Below are 21,924 nucleotides of genomic sequence, written 5' to 3'. Positions count from 1 at the left end.
AGAAATGGGGAAAGGATTCCCTATTTAATAAATGGTGCTGGGAAAATTGGCTAGCCATAAGTAGAAAGCTGAAACTGGATCCTTTCCTTACCCCTTATACGAAAATTAATTCAAGATGGATTAGAGACTTAAATGTTAGACCTAATACCATAAAAACCCTAGAAGAAAATCTAGGTAGTACCATTCAGGACATAGGCATGGGCAAGGACTTCATGTCTAAAACACCAAAAGCAACGGCAGCAAAAGCAAAATTGACACATGGGATCTAATTAAACTAAAGAGCTTTTGCACAGCTAAAGAAACTACCATCAGAGTGAACAGGCAACCTACAGAATGGGAAAAAATTTTTGCAACCTACTCATCTGACAAAGGGCTAATATCCAGAATCTACAAAGAACTCAAACAAATTTACAAGAAAAAAACAAACAACCCCATCAAAAAGTGGGCAAGGATATGAACAGACATTTCTCAAAAGAAGACATCCATACAGCCAACAGACACATGAAAAAATGCTCATCATCACTCGCCATCAGAGAAATGCAAATCAAAACCACAATGAGATACCATCTCACACCAGTTAGAATGGCAATCATTAAGAAGTCAGGAAACAACAGGTGTTGGAGAGGATGTGGAGAAATAGGAACACTTTTACACTGTTGGTGGGATTGTAAACTAGTTCAACCATTATGGAAAAGAGTATGGCGATTCCTCAAGGATCTAGAACTAGATGTACCATATGACCCAGCCATCCCACTACTGGGTATATACCCAAAGGATTATAAATTACTCTACTACAAAGACACATGCACACGTATGTTTATTGCGGCACTATTCACAATAGCAAAGACTTGGAATCAACCCAAATGTCCATCTGTGACAGACTGGATTAAGAAAATGTGGCACATATACACCATGGAATACTATGCAGCCATCAAAAAGGATGAGTTTGCATCCTTTGTAGGGACATGGATGCAGCTGGAAACCATCATTCTTAGCAAACTATCACAAGAAGAGAAACCAAACACCGCATGTTCTCACTCATAGGTGGTAACTGAACAATGAGATCACTTGGACTGGGGAAGGGGAACATCACACACTGGGGCCTATCATGGGGAGGGGGGAGGAGGGAGGGATTGCATTGGGGAGTTATACATGATATAAACGTCATGCACATGTACCCTAGAACTTAAAGTATAATAAAAAAAAAATAAATAAATAAAAAAAAAATAAAAAAGAAACTGATGTTACCTTTTGCCTAGTCATGTGCATTGTGGGGGAGATGAAGGAGATTCAGTTCTTGGACTCAAAGAGCAACAATTTGGGCAGCATTTTCTATAGTCAGGCCCGGTGCTTCAACTTTTATGCCAGCACTGTGGCTAGACACTACAATGATCCCCATTTTATTGGTGAGGTAACTGAGGCTTAGATACATCCATGTGACTACTGAGTAATAGAGCTGGGATTAATAGATGAAGAGAGCTCAAACCCAGGACTGTCTGAAGGCAAACTCCATGCTTCTCAGTAAGCACATGAACAACCTGATCAAGACAGGATGTTGTGGGTAACTAGGGCGGGTCAGACACAGAGCACTGGGGTGGGAGGGAGGATGGGAAGGATAAGGAAGAGAGAAAGACAGTGTGGGATAAAGGAAAAGAAGATGACTTTCTGGAGGAGGCAGAGGATTTCTGGATCTTTTGTGTGTGTTTTGAAAAAGAAATAACTCAATCAACATTTATGAAAAGGCTTTACCAAGAAAAATGGATTTATGGTCTTTGTCTTAGTCCGTTCAGGCAGTTACAACAAAATACTTTACACTGGGTAACTTACAAGCAACAGAAGTTTATTTTTCACAGTTCTGGGTGCTGGGAAGCCCAAGACCAAGGCACTGGTGCTGCCTAGTGGGCATTTGCTTCCTGACACTGTTCTTCTAACTTTGTCCTCACATGATGGAAGGTTACAAGACAGCTCTCTGGGATCCCTTTTATAAGGCACTAATCTTATTCATGAGGGATCTGCCTCTGTGGCCTAAGCACCTCTCAAAGGACCACCTCCTAATACCATCACTTAGAATTTTGACATAAAATGTTAGGAAGAAGCAGACATTCTGATCATAGCAGTCTTTTTTTAATCACATCTGGGAACCCAGAACCCCACTTCTGCACCATGAGAAGTGGTTGCACTGAGTTGGGGTTCCTTCCTTTAAATGGGGTACACACTTTCCAGTTTGCCACTCAGTATCTATGCACTGGGGCTGCTTCATACATTGGCAATTCCTACCTGGTCCCTTTAGGTTTTAGAATTTGAGATCCTCTAAAGCCTATGGTGGTTCTCAGGGTTTTCTTTATATTGTCTCCTCCCCACCCCTCAGTTTCATGCCAGAAAAGAGAGTTAATTAATTATGGCTCAAGGCTGAAGGACAACATTTGATCAGAGCATCTGGATGTGTATGGTTTGTGTCCTTTTAAAATTCATATGTTGGAACTTCAACCCCAAGATCATGGTATTAAGAGCTAGGGCCGAGGCGGAGCAAGATGGCCGAATAGGAACAGCTCCAGTCTCCAACTCCTGGCCCGAGCGACACAGAACACCGGTGATTTCTGCATTTTCAACTGAGGTACTGGGGTCATCTCACTGGGGAGTGCCAGACAATTGGTGCTGGTCAGTTCCTGCAGCCCGAACAGCGAGAGCTGAAGCAGGGCAAGGCATTGCCTCACCTGGGAAGCACAAGGGGGAAGGGAATCCCTTTTCCTAGACAGGCGAACTGAGACACACAACACCTGGAAAATCGGGTGATTCCCACCCCAATACTGTGCTTTAAGCACACGGGCACACCAGGAGATTATACCCACACCTGGCCAGGAGGGTCCCACGGCCACAGAGCCTCCCTCATTGCTAGCATAGCAGTCTGCGATCTAACCACAAGGCAGCAGCAAGCCTGTGGGAGGGGCGCCCGCCATTGCTGAGGCTTAAGTAGGTAAACAAAGCCGCTGGGAAGCTCGAACTGGGTGGAGCTCACAGCAGCTCAAGGAAACCTGCCTGTCTCTGTAGACTCCACCTCTGGGGACAGGGAACAGCTAAAAAACAACAGGGGAAGCAGCAGAGGCCTGTGCAGACCCGAATGACTCTGTCTGACAGCTTTGAAGAGAGCAGTGGATCACCCAACACGGAGGTTGAGATCTGAGAACGGACAGACTGCCTGCTCAAGTGGGTCCCTGACCCCTGAGTAGCCTAACTGGGAGACATCCCCCACTAGGGGCAGTCTGACACCCCACACCTCACAGGGTGGAGTACACCCCTGAGAGGAAGCTTCCAAAGTAAGAATCAGACAGGTACACTCGCTGTTCAGCAATATTCTATCTTCTGCAACCTCTGCTGCTGATACCCAGGCAAACAGGGTCTGGAGTGGACCTCAAGCAATCTCCAACAGACCTACAGCTGAGGGTCCTGATTATTAGAAGGAAAACTATCAAACAGGAAGAACACCTATACCAAAACCTCATCAGTACGTCACCATCATCAAAGACCAGAGGCAGATAAAACCACGAAGATGGGGAAGAAGCAGGGCAGAAAAGCTGGAAATTCAAAAAATAAGAGCGCATCTCCCCCTCCAAAGGAGCACAGCTCATCGCCAGCAACGGATCAAAGCTGGTCAGAGAATGACTTTGTCAAGATGAGAGAAGAAGGCTTCAGTCCATCAAACTTCTCAGAGCTAAAGGAGGAAATACGTATCCAGCACAAAGAAACTAAAAATCTTGAAAAAAGAGTGGAAGAATTGATAGCTAGAATAATTAATGCAGAGAAGGTCATAAATGAAATGACAGAGATGAAAACCATGACACGAGAAATACGTGACAAATGCACAAGCTTCAGTAACCGACTCAATCAACTGGAAGAAAGAGTATCAGCGATTGAGGATCAAAAGAATGAAATGAAGCAAGAAGAGAAACCAAAAGAAAAAAGAAGGAAAAGAAATGAACAAAGCCTGCAAGAAGTATGGGATTATGTAAAAAGACCAAATCTATGTCTGATTGGGGTGCCTGAAAGTGAGGGGGAAAATGGAACCAAGTTGGAAAACACTCTTCAGGATATCATCCAGGAGAACTTCCCCAACCTAGTAGGGCAGGCCAACATTCAAATTCAGGAAATACAGAGAACGCCACAAAGATACTCCTCCAGAAGAGCAACTCCAAGACACATAATTGCCAGATTCACCAAAGTTGAAATGAAGGAAAAAATCTTAAGGGCAGCCAGAGAGAAAGGTCAGGTTACCCACAAAGGGAAGCCCATCAGACTAACAGCAGACCTCTCGGCAGAAACTCTACAAGCCAGGAGAGAGTGGGGGCCAATATTCAACATTCTTAAAGAAAAGAATTTTCAATCCAGAATTTCATATCCAGCCAAACTAAGCTTCATCAGTGAAGGAGAAATAAAATTCTTTACAGATAAGCAGATGCTTAGAGATTTTGTCACCACCAGGCCTGTCTTACAAGAGACCCTGAAGGAAGCCCTAAACATGGAAAGGAACAACCGGTACCAGCCATTGCAAAAACATGCCAAAATGTAAAGACCATCGAGGCTAGGAAGAAACTGCATCAACTAATGAGCAAAAAAACCAGCTAATATCATAATGGCAGGATCAAGTTCACACATAACAATATTAACCTTAAATGTTAATGGACTAAATGCTCCAATTGAAAGACACAGACTGGCAAACTGGATAAAGAGTCAAGACCCATCAGTCTGCTGTATTCAGGAGACCCATCTCACATGCAGAGACATACATAGGCTCATAATAAAGGGATGGAGGAAGATCTACCAAGCAAATGGAGAACAAAAAAAAACAGGGGTTGCAATCCTAGTCTCTGATAAAATAGACTTTAAACCATCAAAGATCAAAAGAGACAAAGAAGGCCATTACATAATGGTAAAGGGATCAGTTCAACAGGAAGAGCTAACTATCCTAAATATATATGCACCCAATACAGGAGCACCCAAATTCATAAAGCAAGTCCTTAGAGACTTACAAAGAGACTTAGACTCCCATACAATAATAATGGGAGACTTCAACACTCCACTGTCAATATTAGACAGATCAACAAGACAGAAAGTTAACAAGGATATCCAGGAATTGAACTCATCTCTGCACCAAGCAGACCTAATAGACATCTATAGAACTCTCCACCCAAATCAACAGAATATACATTCTTCTCAGCACCACATTGCACATATTCCAAAATTGACCACATAATTGGAAGTAAAGCACTCCTCGGCAAATGTAAAAGAAAAGAAATTATAACAAACTGTCTCTCAGACAACAGTGCAATCAAACTAGAACTCAGGACTAAGAAACTCAATCAAAACCGCTCAACTACATGGAAACTGAACAACCTGCTCCTAAATGACTACTGGGTACATAACGAAATGAAGGCAGAAATAAAGATGTTCTTTGAAACCAATGAGAACAAAGATACAACATACCAGAATCTCTGGGACACATTTAAAGCAGTGTGTAGAGGGAAATTTATAGCACTAAATGCCCACAAGAGAAAGCAGGAGAGATCTAAAATTGACACTCTAACATCACAATTAAAAGAACTGGAGAAGCAAGAGCAAACACATTCAAAAGCTAGCAGAAGGCAAGAAATAACTAAGATCAGAGCAGAACTGAAGGAGATAGAGACACAAAAAACCCTCCAAAAAATCAATGAATCCAGGAGCTGGTTTTTTGAAAAGATCAACAAAATTGACAGACCGCTAGCAAGACTAATAAAGATGAAAAGAGAGAGGAATCAAACAGATGCAATAAAAAATGATAAAGGGGATATCACCACCGACCCCACAGAAATACAAACTACCATCAGGGAATACTATAAACACCTCTATGCAAATCAACTAGAAAATCTAGAAGAAATGGATAATTTCCTGGACACTTACAGTCTTCCAAGACTAAACCAGGAAGAAGTGGAATCCCTGAACAGACCAATAGCAGGCTCTGAAATTGAGGCAATAATTAATAGCCTACCAACCAAAAAAAGTCCAGGACCAGATGGATTCACAGCTGAATTCTACCAGAGGTACAAAGAGGAGCTGGTACCATTCCTTCTGAAACTATTCCAATCAATAGAAAAAGAGGGAATCCTCCCTAACTCATTTGATGAGGCCAACATCATCCTGATACCAAAGCCTGGCAGAGACACAACAAAAAAAGAAAATTTTAGACCAATATCCCTGATGAACATTGATGCAAAAATCCTCAATAAAATACAAAGCTGGAGGCATCACACTACCTGACTTCAAACTATACTACAAGACTACAGTAACCAAAACAGCATGGTACTGGTACCAAAACAGAGATATAGACCAATGGAACAGAACAGAGTCCTCAGAAATAATACCACACATCTACAGCCATCTGATCTTTGACAAACCTGAGAGAAACAAGAAATGGGGAAAGGATTCCCTATTTAATAAATGGTGCTGGGACAATTGGCTAGCCATAAGTAGAAAGCTGAAACTGGATCCTTTCCTTACTCCTTATACGAAAATTAATTCAAGATGGATTAGAGACTTAAATGTTAGACCTAATACCATAAAAACCCTAGAAGAAAACCTAGGTAGTACCATTCAGGACATAGGCATGGGCAAGGACTTCATGTCTAAAACACCAAAAGCAACAGCAGCAAAAGCCAAAATTGACAAATGGGATATGACTAAACTAAAGAGCTTCTGCACAGCAAAAGAAACTACCATCAGAGTGAACCGGCAACCTACAGAATGGGAGAAAATTTTTGCAATCTACTCATCTGACAAAGGGCTAATATCCAGAACCTACAAAGAACTCAAACAAATTTACAAGAAAAAAACAAACAACCCCATCAAAAAGTGGGCAAAGGATATGAACAGACATTTCTCAAAAGAGGACATTCATACAGCCAACAGACACATGAAAAAATGCTCATCATCACTCGCCATCAGAGAAATGCAAATCAAAACCATAATGAGATACCATCTCACACCAGTTAGAATGGCAATCATTAAAAAGTCAGGAAACAACAGGTGCTGGAGAGGATGTGGAGAAATAGGAACACTTTTACACTGTTGGTGGGATTGTAAACTAGTTCAACCATTATGGAAAACAGTATGGTGATTCCTCAAGGATCTAGAACTAGATGTACCATATGACCCAGCCATCCCACTACTGGGTATATACCCAAAGGATTATAAATCATGCTGCTATAAAGACACATGCACACGTATGTTTATTGCGGCACTATTCACAATAGCAAAGACTTGGAATCAACCCAAATGTCCATCTGTGACAGACTGGATTCAGAAAATGTGGCACATATACACCATGGAATATTATGCAGCCATAAAAAAAGGATGAGTTTGCATCCTTTGTAGGGACATGGATGCAGCTGGAAACCATCATTCTTAGCAAACTATCACAAGAAGAGAAACCAAACACCGCATGTTCTCACTCATAGGTGGGAACTGAACAATGAGATCACTTGGACTCGGGAAGGGGAACATCACACATCGGGGCCTATCATGGGGAGGGGGGAGTGGGGAGGGATTGCATTGGGAGTTATACCTGATATAAATGACGAATTGATGGGTGCTGACGAGTTGATGGGTGCAGCACACCAACATGGCACAAGTATACATATGTAACAAACTTGTATGTTATGCACATGTACCCTAGAACTTAAAGTATAATTAAAAAAAAAAAAAAAGAGCTAGGGCCATTGGGAGGTAACTAAGGCATAAAGGCTTGGCCCTTGTGAATGGGATTAATGATCTTACAAAAGAGGCTAGCCTGGCCCTCCCATCTTTTCTGCCATGTGAGAACATGATGTTCATCATTTTTGCCTTTCTACTTTTCCCCCATGTGAAGAGGGTGCAGCAAGAAGGCATCATCTTGGAAGCAGAGAACAGCCCTCACCAGGCACCAAATCTGCTGACACTTTGATCTTGGACTTCCCAGCCTCTGTGGGAAAACAATCTTCTGTTCTTTATAAATACCCAGACTCAGGTATTTATAAATCTCTGTTATGACCACACAAATGGACTAATGCAGAGGGTGAGTAGGCACAACTGCTGATGAAAGTGGTGAAGAGCTTTTACCTTTGGCTGGTGGAATTCCTTACCTTAAACCAGAATGTGTGGCCACTTTCAGGAACAACTAGTAATGAGGTTACAAAGATAAAAGTGAATGATCTTAAAGTATTACACATGAAATTTAAACATCAGTAAGCACTCTTTTTGTTGATAAAAATGAATATGGGCTGCTGTGGAATTATTGTTCTTGGAGTAAATCTTCATACTAATTCTCCTAGCTGAACTGTTCACTACAGAAGCCCCTCCGATATTATAATTATGACAATAATGATAATAGCATCAACTACTATTTACTGACTGTTTATAACATGCTAGATCTGACTAAGTGCTTTACACACATTAGCTCATTTAATTTCCTCAACACTGTAAGGCAGGTATGGTCATCCCTATCCGACAACATGAAGAAACTGAGGTTCGGAAAGATTCAGCAACCAGGCTAGGGCACATAGCTGGAAGGCAACAGAAGTAGACCCAGCTTTCTGAGTCCAAAGCTCGTGTCTTTAACAGTAATACCAGTTTCACTCAGTGTGTGTTGGCCACAGGTTCCCAGCATCTGAATTACCTGCAGTAGCCAAACTGTAAAAATGCAGATTTTTAGACTCCACCCTGGGTCAGAATCTCTGCAGATTCATTGGGCATTCCTTGATGTTCACTAAAGTTTGAGCACTCCCAGCCTCCTGGGCTTCCTTTCTCCAAGGTACTACTTCTGCCCAGACAGCATCTTCTCGTACTTGAAAGGATCAGCCTGGCTCTCTGCTCCACTCCAGTCCAGTTCTGCAAGCTGATGAATTACTGAAGTCATTTCATGGGAGCAAAAGGAATCTTCAAAAACATCACCTTCACCTGCTTATATTTTAGATGAGGAAACTGAGGCTCGGGGAAGATGATTGACTTGATCTAGATCACAGAACAGCCCAAGTACTTTGCTTCTCCATCCAATGTGGTCTCCCTTATGCTGAGGGTCCCTTCGCTTCCTCTGGCCCTTCTTTTCCCTCCTTTTCAGGCAGATGCGTCTTTTCTCATTCAAGCAAGATGGACTGAGCCTAAGTTTTTCTTTGGGGCTGGCATTTACAGAGACAGAAAAGAGTACCCACAACTGGATCACATCAGTAGAGTTCAGGAAGGCACGAGGCCTTTCTTGCACTTACAGCAAAAAGTTCTCACCTTGTGAGCATGCAGCCACAACATTTGCATTTGGGCTGCGGAACACAAACAGACTCCTCCTCCATCTGAAAATTTAGAACTTCACCCAACTTGTCTCCTACCATGTCCCCGTGTGAGCCTTGTCGAGTGCCCTTTGCTCTCAGCAGCCCCTACCTTAGACTTTTAAACACTAAGAAAAACCTTTAAGTGCCACAGTCTCCTGGCTTTGTGGTTGTTTTTTCCTCCTCCCCCTCTCTCGCTTTTTCAGCTGCCTTCAAAACAGAGAGGAGAAGCCTCTATTTGGTTCTGACAACAAGATCTCCCGGTGCATATTTCGCCTCGTGTTTTCCTTCTGTCATTGATCAATAGACTCAAATGCCAGGCCTCCATCACAGCTGCAGACTTTGATAGCCCAAACTGTCTTGGCCCAGCGGAGCTTGTCTGCTTGAGTTCTGATGCTGAGAAATGTCACAGCAGGGAGAGGCCAGGAGTCCCTGTCAGCATGCAAGGGAGGAGGGTGGTGACAGCTCATTCAGGTATCCCCTGTGGGCTGGAACTCATTCCTGTCTGGGGCTGTTTGCAGCCACAGGTAGAGTCTGTCACTGTGCAAGCACTAGGTGAGTAAGGCATCCCCAGGGCTCATGGTAACCAAGCCTTGTTAATTATTTTGCCATGAAATCCTCAAGGAAAAAGGACGTCCACAAGGAGTTTCTTGAATCCAGGTCTCTGCTGGGATGCTTACCATCAGTGTGCTCTTTGGGCTCCCACTGAGCTTATCTGGGCCTCAGTTTCCCCAGCTCTGTAAAAGCTCCCCATCCTTGCCAGCTGTCTGAGAAATAAACAAAGCAGATGTGAAAATGATTTGGAAGATGCAAGCGCTCTATGAATGAGGAGTGGGCCATGATAGAAACTAGCTAAGCAAGTGCTTTTTCAAATCTCTGTTTCTTCATTGTCTGTCTCTACAAAAATGAATCTGGAGCTGTGCTGTTTGCAGAGCAATTCTCACTTACAAATGTACTGCGAAAGTTAAAATTATAGGTAGATGTGGAAGAAAGGGGAACTAGGCAGTTGCTAAATTATTCACAAATGCTCCTGTTCAACAATTACCTTTTACTAATCTTCACCTCCCTCTGCCTCAGGTCCTAAACTCCCCTCCCCACAAAAAACCCACTCTCAGGAAGATGTAGGACTAGAAGGGAAGGCAAGAGATGGGTGGTGGGAGCCACCTACCTCCTTTGCCTGGTTGGGATATGAGTGTGCTCTTGTCAGTTTTCTCTGCCAAGCAGGGGGCATCACTTCTTGGCCAGTTGGAAGTGAAATTTCTGCTCAAATTTCATTAGAAGAAAACTTCACAACCAAGAACACTGATGTCTTCTTCAGGAAATGGCCCGGTATTTTATTGGGGGCAGACTTCAAAGCAGATATATCCAGAACAACTTTTTTTTCCCCCACATGCTCACTAACTTTCTGCCATCAAGATTGCTGGTAGTGTCCCCTTCACCTGGCCATCAGAGACAGGCTGATAATGAAAACAAGTCTATCTGGATGGGTGGGATTTTCTCTAAATCAGAGTGATCTCCCTACTTCCCCAGGCCATCTCTCTGATTGCAGCAGAAACTACTCACACTCCTTCTTACAGCAGGACCCTTGACTAGAATATCTGTGCCTAGCAGTTGCCCCCTACACTGTCACTGGATACAGGCACAGCCCCCACCATGAATGTTAAATGCAACACAGAAACTCACATTATAAATCATGCTGGTGGTTGCGGGAAGTGGTATTGCCGTAATTTTCAGCAGCTTCCCAGCCATTTATACCCAGTTCAGTGGAGCTGCATTCCACATGCATCCCCTCTATGGTAAGGAAACTATCTACACTTTATATAGAAAAAATTACTAAAGAAGAAAAGAGCAATTTGAATGGTTTCTGTGATTTTGCTCAGGAGTGAATGAGCATGAAACGAGGGGCATGCCTGGGGTGCTCCTCAGCCGCCAGCATTTCAAAATGCCCCTTGCCACTAGGAGTGGGATTCCACCTCCAAACTACAGGTTGTCTGAAACACCAACTGAGAAGTGCCACTCTCTATTTTGTGCCTATTCCCATATGACGTTGAACCTTGGGCTTAATGGATGATTTAAACTGTATTCGAGAGTTATTTGGACTTAACTTGATTTTTACCTTAGTCTCTAGAACCCAACATCTGGTGAGAGAACCCAATCCTGTCTAAGCTCAATAGAAGGTAAGTTTAGATTTAGAGCTGATGCAAACATACCTGTAGCACCCCTGCATCTTGCATCCCTTGTGACAGCAAAGACATGCTTGAGTCAGAATGGAGGGAACAGAGGTTCCATTAGGACACTGGGAGCTGATAATTCATTTACCAGGCCATGAGGTTGGCTGTGGGATTACAGAGTTGTGCTTCAGTTTTCTATTTTGTCAGGGTTTACCAAAATCAGGGGTGTGGAAATTACCCATCAAGTGTCTCAGGGAGAGAATAAAATGCGAAGTTCAGGGTCACGTCACCTCTCTGACCCTTTTACTTGTTATCTTCTGTCTCCTGGGAAATAAATTGGCATAGATGCAACCAAGGGCCCTTTCCTTTGCTGCCTTCCTACCAGTGTCCCCTTCCTCTCCAGAGGCACTTTTTGGTGACGTTGTTCTGTGCTTCTCCCTTGCATAGTTTTATACTTCACTCATTAATGCTGACATAGATTACTGTTTTATGTATGCTTGGGTTTGTATAATGATACCAGACATCACATGCTTCTTTGTGGCTGGCTTTATTGCTACTTTTCTTTGCTCTACTGTAAAGAAATCTGTCCCAATTTCTCTGAGCCCGTTTGGAGTCTGCAGTCTTTCAGGAGGTCCCATGGGTGCCCCAGCTCTTACCGACTCCCCTCTTGTCTGGACCTACTCAGTACTGGCTGTCCTGCCTTGCCCACCACTGGGCTCATTTGTCTTTGAGGGCAGCCACTGAGACTCATCTGTCTTTGCAACTCCTCTCTCCTACCCCACCTCACAGCACAATACCGGATTTGAGTGGGAGTTGCTAAGTAATCTCATTCAGTGGGTTGTGGGCAGTGAAGGCATGAGGGGGTAAAATGTCTCCCTCACCCAGTCTTGGGTAATTTGTACTGTAAGTTCTAGGCCTTAGGAGGGCCCAAGGGGAAGCAAAAGACACCGACTTGCAACAGCCAGCAACAAACATGCGCGAAGAGGACTGTGGACTCACTGGTGCATTCTCTCCCCTAACTTAGGGCTTACTCACACACTTGGAGGAATTTTAGGAACATGACTAGCCAGAGTTGGGCTGAGATTTTCTCTCTTGGGGCAGATGTTTCCAAAACTGATGATTCTCACAACTTCCTGTACTTCATAGCCATGCAAGGAGTTTGTTCAACCTGAGGTTCCTGGTGCCACACCTGAGTCCGATCTGTATGTAAAGTTGTTCCCACTGTCAGCATTCACCGAGTTGTATTTCTTCCTTCCATCCAACATCAGTTTCTCTGGGGGCAATTTAATGTAACCCAGTGTTTCCAGATCTTCGTCATCTTCGGATTCCATGGGGAAGGCTCAGTAAAAACGCATATAGCCTGCCCCAGCTCTACTGAACCTGAGTCTGCAAGGAGAGGTGCTAGAATTTGTATTTTTAAAAAGCAAATATTGCAGGAGATTCTAATCGGCAAAGCTTGGGAAGTACTCATCTAATAAATGTAATATTTTCTCTCAATATCTTATTATGAAAAATTTCAAACATACAGAAAAAGGCAAAACGTTTAAAGTGAACTTGAGTATTTCCACAGCCTAGATTCTACCACTGACATTTGAAGGTACTTGTTCATTACATATCTATCCATCTATCCATTTCTCTCTGTATCCACCGGGCTGTCTTTGTTTTGGGGCATTTTAGTGTAAATTGTAGGCATCTGTACACTTTCCCCTAAATACTACAGCATGCCTATTATTAACTAGAGTTCAGTCTTTGGGTTCACAGTTATTTTTCTTTTCAGATTAAATTTATATAGAGTAAAATGCATCAATTTTAAGTGTACCATTGTACCATTGAACTAATTTTGACAAATGCATATACCCAAACCCTCTTAAGCTTTAGCGCATTTATTCACTCCCGAAGGTTCTCTCATACCCCTTCCTGGAATATCTCTGCCTCTACTCCTCAGATACAATTGTCTCATGTATTCTACCATAGTTGAGTTTTGCCTTAATAAAAACAACCCTTAAAAAGCAGTAAAACAAAAAGTGGTTTTCTAGCAAACTCATATCCAGATTATCAGTATTTCCAATGACTAATGTGGAGATGCTACAGTTACAGCTGTGTGTGAATTCAGAGTCCTGGGCCCTGGGTTTCCATGTTGTTCCCCAAATCCCTCGAGCTGTCTGTTTTATCCTATAGTGCTCCAAGGAACTCCACGTGAAACTGCGGCCCTGGGGGCTACTGCAGCAAAGATGGTCTTATATTCTTTGGTCCTTAGAGTGTTGCTTTATTCTTGGGAAACTTGCTTTCTCTCTCTCTTTTATTTTTTATTTTTATTTTTATTTTTATTTTTTGAGGCAGAGTCTCACTCTCTCTGCCATACTGGAGTGCTGTGGTGCGATCTCTGCTCACTGCAACCTCCGCCTCCCAGGTTCAAGCAATTCTCCTGCCTCAGCCTCCCATGTAGCTGGGCACCCGCCACCACACCCAGCTACTTTTTGGATTTTTAGTAGAGATGGGATTTCACCATTTTAGCCAGGATGGTCTCGATCTCCTGAACTCGTGATCCACCTGCCTTGGCCTCCCAAAGTGCTGGGATTACAGGCATGAGCCACCGTGCCCAGCTGCTTTCTCTTTAAGTGGGAAAAAGATCTTGGGCTCCTGGCTATAGCTTGCTACAATAATTCTACAAAGAAGAAGAAGAAAAAAAACATAGCTTCAGTTATTGTTTTTGTTTGTTTGTTTGTTTTTTGTGGGATGGGGAGTTTTCTCGTTCAAATTTGGGCACATGGGTAATGTAGTTTCATTTCACAATCTCAGTAAAGCTACCTGAACTCTGATTGTTTCAGGAACCTCTGGCTACTTCCTTATCATACACCCTGTAATATCAGCCTATAATTTTCACTGTGGAGCAGGGGCAGGCTTTATGGGCTCGGGGACGCAGCAGAGTTTCATCTTGCTGCCTGGTTGCCACAGGCTAGCAGTGTGGAACAGAGCTCATGCTCAAAACGTCAGAGAGAACGTGAGAACAGCCCCCACTCCTGCCCAACTGGAGCTTAGGATGAGGAAAGCGAGGGGTCTCCAAGCCCTTCTTTCCATGAGCCAACAACCAGGTTCTCCTGGCTGGGCTGCTCAGCAATCCTTTCAACCACCCAGGCTCCCTGGACAAATAATTGCTCACCCACAGTATCCTGGGGAGTGTTACTGACCTCAGCCCTGCTTCTTAGTCACATTTTTCTGCTTCAAAGTTGTTTCTCCAAAGCAAACTGTTAAGTCACAAAAGACAACCAAAGAGCAGGGGTTAGCTCCAACGAGGAGTCCTGTCCCAATCTGGGTCCAAGTTAGGATGACCATAGAATTCAGAGTACAAACAAAAACAGCTTTCAGAATGCGAAGGGACACTATATTATGCTGATGTAACATGCAAAATTGGGAAGGAGTGTCACCCTAACTGGGAGCCCAAAGATGTGGTCAGATTTGTCCTGAGTTAGACCAGGCTCCAGAACCTGTTTTCATCTTGTTGGCTCTTCCCTTTATTTAATTGGCCAGCCAGTCTCCAACTTTTGGCTCTGGTAATATGAGCAGCTTTGTCTGCCAAGAGGCAGGCTGCCACAGTTTTGCCTAAACCTACATACTTTGGCTTAGCACGGTTCCCAGTCACTTAGGAAGCTGAGGTGGAAGGATTTGAGGTCCAGAGTTCAAGACCAGCCTTGGCAATGTAGCAAGACCCTGTCTCTAATTTTTGTTTTTTTAATTAGCTGGGCATGGTAGCACGCGCCTGTATTCTCAGCTACTCAGGAGGCTGAGGTGGGAGGACTGCTTGAGCCCAGGAGCTCTAGGCTGCAGTAAGCTATGATCATGCCACTGCTCTCCACCCTGGGTGACACAGCAAGACCTTGTCTCTAAAAAAAAAAAAAAAAAAAAAAAAAAGTCGGGGGGGAATGCTTTGAAGTAAAAAAAAACCTTGGATTCCAGTCCCAGTTTTGTCTTTTATTAACCACAACACCCTAGGAAAGTCACTTTTGCCTCTCTGACTCTCAGTTTCCTCACTTCTAATGTAGAGATAATTATATGCTTATTCCACAGAATTGTAATGAGGACTAAATGAGATAATATGTGGCAGTGCCTGACAGAGTGTTCAATAAATGTTGAATACTGCCTTGTGAGGCTAACCCCTAGTGCCTATCTCTGTGTCTCTCCCTGTCATTCTGTCTCTGTCTCTTGTCCTCCTGAGCTGTGTGTTTCTATTATTAATGCACAAAGCATATTTGCAATGATTCTTTGCTGAATTATTACAGAAGAAATTGGATACATGGCACTTGCATCTACATATAGTCTCCATTCTGTGGCCCTATGCCAGATCACTTTCATTCATTTTAGGCAGTCAATTACTGCTTTTAGAGCTGAAGCAGGGACTCTCTTGACCCTAAAGAGTGTGGTTTTAATCAGTTCAAAAGGAGACGACTATCCCAAGCCTCTTGCCTGTTCATTTTTGGACCTTGGTGCTACCAGTAAACAAAGACACATGGGAAGAACAATGAATAGAACAAGACTCATTCTTCTGCTATGAAGAATGACCTTTTGTTAGCTTATAGCACAGGCTGCACTTGATTATAATTATTCATTTGTGGAGTGTTGACTAAGCCTGAATCCCTGGTATGAAATTCAAATGCATTTGTTACAATTCAGACATTTAGCAGGGGTAAACCTCAGTCCACAGAAGCCTGAAACCAGAAATTATGTTTATCCTTTATTTGCTTTGAACTCTGAGCTCCTGTCTTACCAGGTCAGTGGGGAATTCAGTCTTGGTCAGGATAGGAGATATCCCCACATTCCAGAGTTGGCTGATCTGCTGGTGCTTTACTCATTGAGATAGTTGTCAGTACTGATTGTCAACTATTCTGCTCCCTTTTCTCTTTCTGGACTATGGCATGACTTCACTTTCTGAGTCCATTGTGCTTGGGTGTGGCTTGATGGCTCATTCAGACCAATGAGCTGTAAGTGGAAGTGATGAAACTGGGGTAAGGATACTGAGAAACTGATCCTTTATGAGCCTTGGCCCAATGAGACAAAACTGGCAACCTGTTTGTATCCACACTCTTCAGATGGTGCAGGAAACTGACATGATGTGGAAGCTGGGGCTTGAAGCAAATCCTGGCTCTAACTAACCTGTTGTGGGGCATTGGACAAGTCACTTAACATCCCAGAGTTACCATTTTTATGGCTACAAAAAGATACCCAGGATTAAGTTGGATATTCTAAATAAAGCTCCTACTAGAGCACCTGGAATGTAGTAGCGGCTTAACAAGTACAAGTTACCCTTTGCTAGCCAGTTGTAACCTCACTGCTGTCTCTCAGATGTCTTGATGAAGTGTGGGTGGCACTTAGCTCTAGATAACAAATGTTTTTCCCTCTAAGTCTGCCAGATTCTGTGGCAGAGTTATGTCAGACACAGAACCAAGACATTTACTGGAAAGGAAGCAGGCAGCTGCCAAAAATGCACTGGTTCTCTACATCAGGTTTGCTATTTCAATGAACTGTTAAATGTCAAGTGAATGTTTTCCTCCTGCTTTCAGACCTCACCAAGATCATCTCTCTGTGACCCTAGAGAGAAGGGCTTGGCAGTCTTGATTCACTTGCAGACTGCATGCTAGGAGTTGGAGGAGGGGAGTTTAATCAGGTTCATGTGTTAACACAAACTCACATTTTCAGCTTGGAGATTTGTATAGCTTATTTTATTTAAAGTATGTATGCATGTATATTATACATTCATTCAAAAATATTTATCAAGACCTTACAATTCATCAAACACTATTCAAGAATCTAAGGATACAAGGAAAAACAAAAGATAAACATTCCAGTTCTCAGGAAGCTTACATGAGCTTACATTCTATGAGGTATATAGACAACAAGCAAGATATGTAAAATAAATAGGAAGGTAGATATCAATAAATGCTAAGGAGAAAGACTAAAGCAGGGAAGAAGAATAAGAAATAAAGTGAAGGTGCAATTTTAGATAGGGTGATTTGGGAAGTCCCTATGAAAATAGAACTTTTGAACATATCCAGGTATCAGCATCTCCAGACTTTGAAAATGCCCCTGCCCTGGCCCATCTCATGCCATCCTTTCTGATAAACTCAAAACAATGGCCAGGATGTGCACATGACTGATACCAAGAATAGCAATAGAAAGGGTGAGCAGAGAAAAAACCCACTGAAGAATGGAGTGGTAGGAGTGCGGGGTGCAGGGATGACCCTGAAAACGTGGAGCTGTTTTATTCATTCATCAATCCAATTTTCAACAAATATCCATTTCTACCAATAATATACATTTATCTTATAGTTAGATTTTAAAAATGTTCTTAGAAATATGACTAAGAGGGAATTAACAAAAAGAATGAAGACCTTTATGAGGTGTTGGCCCTGTCCATGGTCCTGAAGTCCTCAAAGCATGGAGTCCCTGCCATGAGTGAGCTTACTACCTAGTGGAGGAAAGAGGTCCAGATGTACATTATTAATAGCAAACACTCACAATAAAGTGTGCTTTCTGCCAAGTTCTAGTGTAAGACTTTAACTATATTGTCATGTAATTCTTACTACAACTCTATGAGGTAAGAACTATTATTACCCTAGTTTGCAGATAAGGAAACAGAGGAACAGAGAGGCTAACTGCTTGGCTCAAGTCACACACCTAACACGTGGCAGAGCCAGAAATTTGAGCTCATGCAATCTTGCTCCAAAACCTATACCCTTAGTCACTACACTGCCTTTCTACAAACAAATAAAATGAATGATTATAATATAGGATGATACGTACTGAGATAAAACTTGTACTTTTTATGCCACTGATATTGAAAGACACTAGAGTAATCAAACTGTGACAAAGGTCCAAGGATTCAGATGTGGGAAGAGGCACCTCCCTTGTGCTCAGCTTTCTGGGTCTGGGGCAGACCTGACTTGCCCGTGGAGAAAGGACTTTGAAATTCATAGCCTAGCAGAAGCAGGAGGGTCCTTGTTCACACATCAATTCTGTCACCCTGTGGGAACCTGAAGTGTGTCTAGGAGGAGCTGTTAACAGTATTTGTTTCTGGTAAGCACCTTTGTTCCTTGTGTTGACTATTTTTAAAGTTTTCAAGCTGAGCTAACTTCAGGTGTGACATTTCAAAGCAGCTGCCCAGTTTTCTATTAGATGAGAGAGGGGGAAGGGATAAATGAGTGAAGAAAAGAACCTGAGAAAATATATTTACATTGCACAAAATGGCAAAATAGAATGTAGGAGTGATGTTTCAGCCATCTGGTATACCTCTGGAGACATTTTGGTGTGGCAGAGCAGGAGGTGAGAAAGGTGGAAAGGAGCATCTTTGATACCTTCTTTCCCCAATTTAACAAAGGTTGATATGATACTCTTCACTCAGGTTTGTGGTGGCTTCCTCCCTCCAAGATGCTTATGGTTACACTACCAGATTGTAGTTTTTGATGTGTATTCATTACCCGAACATCTTATTTTCCTAGTCAGTTTTGAATCTCAAAGTTGACTTTTTAAGACCACAGTTAGGTTGAGTTCCAAGAGCTGCTTTATTTATAAATCAATAACCAGGTCTAGCTACTTTGGACCCTACAGCTTCATTAGTAGCCACAGGTAGAGAAAATTCAGCAGCTAAAATAAAGAGTGTTCATCAGGAAGGAAGAGAAAGAGATCTTCTTGGGAGAAAAAAATGGTGGAAGGAAGGCAAGAGATCACAAGTTGGGGTTCTGGATACCCCCTTGAGGGGAGGAGTTGTGGAGACCTAGACAAAGTTAGAAAAGCTCCCATAGGTTTGAAGAACTTCTGGATTAGAGAATTTGCTTCTTACTTCATGGGGGTCAAACTGAAAAATATCGCAAGCCTCTGAGAAAAATCCTCATGTTTAACATGGAGCTGGAATAGTGTGATCTCACACAGGCTATAGTTGGGACCAGCTGCAGTGATGATGTAGGAAGTGAGAGGGTTGACACTGGTGTCTCTCAATCACCCCGACTCTATTGAACCATGAAAGAAGCACCAAGATCTCATAGCCTTTCAAAGGGAGTGATGCTGACAGTTGAGTTGCACTGCAGGGATCCCTACAGCTTTGGAGGGACTGTGTCAGCTGGGACCAAGGAAGGCTTGGTTCTTCAGGGCACTATACATTTTACTACCATGACTTTAGTGGTATGTGTCAGAACATGGCCACCCCAGAAACAAATGGTTCAGAGTTCCCTCCCCACAAACAAAACAGCAGCACTTGGTTCTGCAGCTACTACCTCATCATCACTACGTTGCCACACAAAACTCCCTGGAATTTAGCTTCATTAAAACACAAAGCCAGAAAAGATGTAGCAGAGACAGCCCTGACTAAACCTGAATTTCCTAAATGTTTACTCAACAATGTTAGCAACCATTTGATACTGAGATGTTGATTGGAAAGCCTAAATTCTGTATGCTCCATTACCAGTCAGTAGTAAGGGATTCATAGGAAATTTAACTCAGCTACAGAATGTAAAAAATGCCACATGTTTGAACATCTGAGGATAGCGTTTGAATTGTTGTTCTCACACTTTAACCTAATTGAGGGGATCAGACAAGCAAGGCAGAGAAGGGGTGGTGGGTGTGAAAGGAATGGGGCAGACAACGGCGAGTGTGATGGGGTCTAGGTGAATTGAGGGGAGAGCGCGCTGCTGGGTAGGTGGGAGAGTGGGCAAGTCACCTCTGGCCTCTGGGCCTTGTGACTGCAAGCTGGTCTGTTTCTCTCTATCCCAGCTGGCCCATAGTTTATTGTGAGAATCAAATGATATTACAAATACCAAAAAGCCAGAAAGACTGTAAATAATGTTGATGTTTGTGCTTCTTCATTCATACTTTGGTTTTCTATTCTCACTTTGCTGTTTTTATATACTTTCCACAGAACTGCTTACCAAAAATATTGTTTAAGACATGTAATAGGTGGACTCTGACTAGATTTTTGGGAGAGAATAAGTGTAAAGACGAAAAGACATGTTCTCCATCCTCAAAAATTAAAAATAAATACAAATAAAATCTTAAAAATCTAAAAGAGCTTCCGGTGCCCTCTAAGTGGCTGGCACACCTCCTGGTGAGTTTTCTGCTTGCACGAAGTTGGTAGATCACCCTTCCTGGCTGGTTTCTGTGCTTGGCATGAAACAGACCTGGACACAAGCTGCTCCACTGCTCTCTTATGAGGTCACCATGGGGCTCCTTCTTCCCATGGAAGCTGGTAAACACTTCATAGGCACTTGGTGCCGTTGGAGAAGAAGATGGCAGAGGTGGGAGCTCTGGGGAACAATGAGGAGGTTGCTGTACAAGGAAACTGAACAGGCTATGGAGAACCCTCACTCCTCCTACTGGGATAGGGGCAGGCTCCATCCTGTGGTTTTTATGCTTCTATCTCAGAGGCTTCCAGGGTCATGTCCTGAGGACCCTGGGCAGGGCCGTTAGTGCTGAGAGCCTTTTTCCTGAAGCATGCACATTCTCATCTCTCGAGGCCCTCCCACCTACCCTAAGAGGTCGAATGATTCAATCCCATCACTCCCCAGAGTATCAGAAAAGCCAGGGAGACCCAGGGTTTCCTTGATGATCCCTGGCCTCTTTTCTCCATTGTCCAAATCATGGAAAATGTCAGAAACAGAGAAGAATACAGAGTATTCTACGTAACACATATGCAATCGCCTCCAGATGGAACAAGTACTGATGGCTTGCTATACATGCCCCAGCTTAAAAAATGCATGATAGACACAGCAAAGTTTACCCTTTGAAATCTTCACAATTCCATCTTTCTTTTCTTCCTCAGAAGGAACTATTGTGAAAGTCGTGTTTATCCTTCCTGTCCAAGTATCTATCATTTATGAATTAATAGAAAAATGTAGGATATAAACTTATATGTTTTCAAACTGTTTCGTAAATGATAGTGTAGAGAATATCATTCATCAACTTGCTTTTTTTTTCTGTCTACAATTCTTTGGAGATCTTTCCATGTTAATTCTTGTACTTGGACTCCATTTCAGGCTGAATTGTGTCACACACTCAAATTCATGTGTTGAAATCCTACCTCCAGTACTGCAGATTGTGACTGTAGTTGGAGATAAGATCTTAAAGGAGGCAATTAAGTTTAAATAAAGTCACAAAGGCAGGCCCTAATCCATTATGACTGATGTCCTTATAAGAAGAGGAGACTTAGACACAGACCCCTACAGAGGGAAGGCCGTGTGAAAATACAGAGAGAAGATGGTAGCATCTATATATAATCCAAGGAGAGAGGCCTGGCACAGATCCTTCTCTCACAGCCTTCAGAAGGAAGGAGCCAACCCTATCAACACCTTGATCTCAAACTTCCAGCCCGAAGAACTGTGAGAAATAAATTTCTGTTGTTCTTCATCCAGTCCGATGCTTTGTAATGGCAGTCCAAGCAAACGAAT

Source organism: Trachypithecus francoisi, unplaced genomic scaffold (assembly GCF_009764315.1).
Source record: "Trachypithecus francoisi isolate TF-2019V2 unplaced genomic scaffold, Tfra_2.0 Lachesis_group10, whole genome shotgun sequence".
NCBI classification, from domain to species: Eukaryota; Metazoa; Chordata; class Mammalia; order Primates; family Cercopithecidae; genus Trachypithecus; species Trachypithecus francoisi.
The sequence above is the reverse complement of the archived record's forward strand: the minus strand, read 5'-3'. Positions refer to the sequence as shown.